The sequence below is a fragment of the Aedes albopictus genome, chromosome 2 (assembly GCF_035046485.1).
Source record: "Aedes albopictus strain Foshan chromosome 2, AalbF5, whole genome shotgun sequence".
Lineage (NCBI taxonomy): Eukaryota > Metazoa > Arthropoda > Insecta > Diptera > Culicidae > Aedes > Aedes albopictus.
The window spans coordinates 479,884,752-479,889,388 of NC_085137.1; positions in this window are offsets into that span (position 1 = coordinate 479,884,752).

The following is a 4,637-nucleotide window of genomic DNA, read 5'->3' on the forward strand; positions in this document are numbered from 1 at the left end:
GTACTTGGCCTTTTTTTGCCCGGCATGACCCAGTGACTCACCGGCCTTACTTCGTCCAGAAGTCCAAGAAAATGTTGATCCCGTATATTTCCAAAACTATGGTGTTGTGCGTGTTTGTGTTCAAAATTTGGTTGAATTTTGTTGAGAAAATGTTGGCTATTTTTTTGAACTTTTATTTTTTCTCTAGGGTCAAATGGGTTAAGGGCGTTCTGTCAGTTTTTTTGGCGTTTTATGGGATTACGGGGGATTCAGAGGCAGTTCAATATTGTTAAGAAGGCTTAGGGACGTTGCAAGGGGCTTTCCGGAGCCTTTAAAGGGGATTACAAGAGGTTTGAGAGCCATTTAAAGACATATCAGAGTCATTTTTTAGAGTTTCAGAGGGTTTCAGGGACATTTTAAAGGGTTTAAAGGTTTGAGGGGCGTTAGATATCATTTCAGGGGCGTTTCAAGGGAGTTTCAGGTGCATTTCAGGGGGTTTCTGGAGCTTATTAAAGGCGTTCAAGGGGTTTCAGAGGCATTTCTAATTGATTATGATGATTTCAAGGGCGTTTCAATAGGATTACGGAGTTTTCAGGGCTTTTCGAGGCATTTCAGGTAAGGGGTTTAAAGAACACCCTTAAATCGAAGAGAATTTCAGCGGCGTTTCAAAATGTATTTTGTGATGTGGTCTCTGAGAATCCTCATTGACTACCTGAAATGCCTCTGAAATCCCCCTAAGACCCCCTCGGACCGCATGTAACATACATGATACCCTTCGACACCCACGAAAACTCCTCCGTAGCACCTCTGAATCCCACAGAAAATGCTCAAAAATTTCTTGGAATGCCTACAAAATCCCCCTAACACCCTCTCGGAACCCATATACCCTCCGAAATACCCGAAAACGCCTCCTTAACCCTTATGTGACCGACTGGGTACCCGGGTACCCAGCGCCCATTTAAAAAGCACGGTGTAGAAAAAAGCAAAAAGTTTGTCGGACACATAACGGTTAAAGCCTTCCGCCGAAAATGGTCAGAAAATCCCTGAAATGCCTCGGGATTCCATCTAAAACCTAATAGGAATCAATGTTATGCACCCTCGTAAACCGCCCAAAACGTACTGTAACGTTTTCAAAGCCCGCCGAAAATCCCCTGAAATGCTTTTGAAAACCCCCTCAGAGACTTCCTGAAATGCCCTTGAAATTGCCCTAAGACCCCCTCGGACCACATGTAACGCATCTGAGACCCTCCGATATTCCCGAAAACGCCTCCGTAACGCCTCTGAATTCCCTGCTCTGAATCCCGCCGAAAATGCTTAGAAAATCCCTGAAATGTGTGGCTTCGTGGTCATGCGGCTAGTGTCACCAAGCATTTAGTCACATCTTGCTAAGGAACGTGGGTTCGATTCCCGCCGCAGCTGTCAGGAAAAGCTTTCGGCTGTGCCACTGGGCGTTGCATGCTAGTCCGTTGTCTAGTGTCGTGCTTCCTTAACCCTCTAATACCCAATCCCGCCTTTAGACGGGGTATAGTTCGAGCATTTTTGTAATTTTTGTTTCGTGGAAAATCAAATTTTTCATATTTTTGGCTAATACTTAGGACTGTTCTGTATATCTCAAAATGGTTTTTGGTGTATTTTAAAACGTATTTACATTTTTAAAAAATCATTTTAGAAGTCATGGTTTACTTTGTATTGAATGGCTACAATTAACATATTTTAAATTTTTCCTAAATCATTCTATCCTTGTTTAATAGTTTAAAGGAATCGAATACACTCTAAAATTATTTTCCTCAAAATTACACGGAAAATAAAATTTTCTGTGAAAAAAATTGAAAATAATAAAATTTTAACAATAATCATAAAATCTCAAAATATTTTCATCTCAAAAAATCCGTTCCCCAAATTGGCTTCCAGGAAAAATATAAAAGTGTGGGGATGTTCAAAAATAAAAATTAGAAAAATCAAAAACTGAAATTCACGAAATCGAGAATTGAAAAGAATCATCTTCCAAAACATGTTTAAATCGATTTTAGATGACGAAAAATGATATTTAGATCAAAATCAAAAATTTGGGTATTAGAGGGTTAAAAGAGCGAACAGCTCACTGGAAGTACTAAACGTGTCCGTGTTTTTAAATGTTTCCGGATTCTCCTAAAACTCACTCGGACCCCATGTTACACACGTGAGACCATCGGAAACCGCCGAAAACGTACCTGTAACGCCTTCAAAGCTCGTCGAAAACCCTCTGAAACTCTCTGCAATGCTTTTGAAAACCTCTCAGACCCCTGAGATCTCCTGGAAACACCTTGCGACCTCCTGAAATGCCCCTGCAGCCTCCTTTTGCTAAATGAATAAATGGAAGGTAAACATTATTAAGGAAGTATTAAAAAAATGAACCTAAATTTGTACAACTATGAATGATAACGATATAAAGATGCATATAAAAAATATGCAAAGCCTTTAGTTTTAATCAAACATATAAAAGCCACCTACTCACTGCAAGAAAGTAAACAATCCCGGAAGGGGTTAAAATTCATTATTATTGCAAGCTACCTACCATCCACCCGAAGCACCGTGCGTTCATTGCCGAGGATGATGGCTTTTGATGGTCCCCGGCAAGTACCGCAGCAAGTATCGGCTACGACTTTACACCCTCCTTATACAGATGTAACCCTCATCGCATAAGCGGCATCAGCAGCAGCAGCAGCAGTCCGCCGAACCAACAACCAGGCCCATGAACATGTACTGCGAGATGGTGGTTTTAGCATTTTAAGGATTTAGCTACGGTAACACCTGCATGTTCGTCTCGGTTCCAGAGCAAACAGCCTCAGCTTAGCATCAGCAGCACCCTTCAATCCGCGTATATCTATGGTGGCAGTGAAATGGGACTGCGATTGTGAGGGTCCTCCGCTTTTGAGCAAAAATTGAATAACAAATCTCTTTTCTGCGGTGTTTGCCATCAGAAGTGCTTTGCGCTGCACTATTTGTACAAGAGTCGATGCCAGTGCGAAAACATATGATAGTTCTCATCGTTTAGCAATCGGTGAGTCGGCGGAGGAGAGTGGCAAATTTGAATGGCATCGGATCGGTGAGAACTCGGACATGTGCGACTTTTTTTTTCTTCCCTCTTCGGGTCCTAGGCCGGGCCGGGATTGGGATTGGTGATCTGGTAGGCGATCTCTCCGGAACGATATCCGCATGGATAGCAAGAAGGGTGGAAAGTTTAATTTAGCCAGTAGCTCCGGTACGATTGCTTGTATGCATGTTGTAGCACCAGAGGGGAAACAGGTTCAAATAACTAATAAAGTGCTCGAATGGCAAGTCCACAGGATGGTTTTTGTGGAAGCGCTTACTTTTGATGTCCAGAACAATTAGATAGGTTACGCACTTGCTGCTTGCGGTGATTTTTTGAAATGCGTGGATTGATGTGACAAGCTCGGTTTCCGAACAGGATCGCGATAATTTCAACAATGCGTTACTTGATGGAACAGCTTGAGGGCTCATCCTGTGCATAGAAAGAATGTAGATGATTAGGTTGAGATTAAAATACTAGATGGGTATAATCTTATATTGCAGTTTTAATTCAACCACTCTTCACTATTGGACTTCTTAGCGATTGAATAAATAAACTTCGTTAGCAAATAATACTGCTTCTCTAATTTCCACAGTTAATCTTTTAGAACTTTTATAAAGATCAAACATAGAAAAACCGATAATCGATTGCAATATAAAACAATTATGAAAACCTTCTATGGAACCTATCAGGTATCAGTAGGTCGGCTCCAGAGGCACGTTCTCCTCCATTTGGGAAATTTGTGCCATCGCCATGAACACGAGCCTATTCATCATTTATCTGACGGAGAAGGGAAGGAAAAAGGATAGGACAGGGGAAAGGACAGGTAAGGGAATAGGATCGTCATACACTCAAAAGCGTACCACAATGGGTTCACATAGCGTCCTGAAAAGGATGCCGTAATAACGCATAAGCGCACCACAATGGGTTCAAGCAGTGCCCTGAGAAGGGCACTGTGATAATGCATAAAGCGTAAAGAAAGCCCATAGCTCTTTACCACAGCGGGTCAAGAACAGCAGAACGTCCTGAAGATTCAGGTTTCTGAAGTCAGTTTCACTTAATAAGTGTTTTCCGAGTAATCGGAAACGCAGTTGCGCAAAAACTGGACAGTTACATATTTAATGATACGAAGTTCCATAATCGGATTCACAGCTATCACAGGCAAATGAATCAGCTTGCTGAATATTCGCCATGTGATAGCTGAGTCGGCTGTAGCCAGTCAATGCTTTGACCAACATGCTGCAATTCTGCTTTGACAGATGGCTCAGTACAATACAATTTTGTTTGACTACATGACTCCAAACTATTCCAGTATTGTTTGTGCTGAGTGGCAGCCCAGATGTCAATCTGAAGCTTTACCCAACACTTGGATACCGGAATAGCTGGCTCAGGGCCAATGAAGTCATGTGATGCTCTAGTGTGAGCTAACTCATCAGCCAATTCATTTCCAGCGATGGAAGAATGGCCAGATACCCATACAAGATGAACAGCGTTTGCTGAATTCAGCTCCTCGATTTGAGTTCGACAAGCGATAACTATCTTCGACCTGGAGTTGGCTGAAGCAAGTGCTTTTATAGCAGCCTGGCTA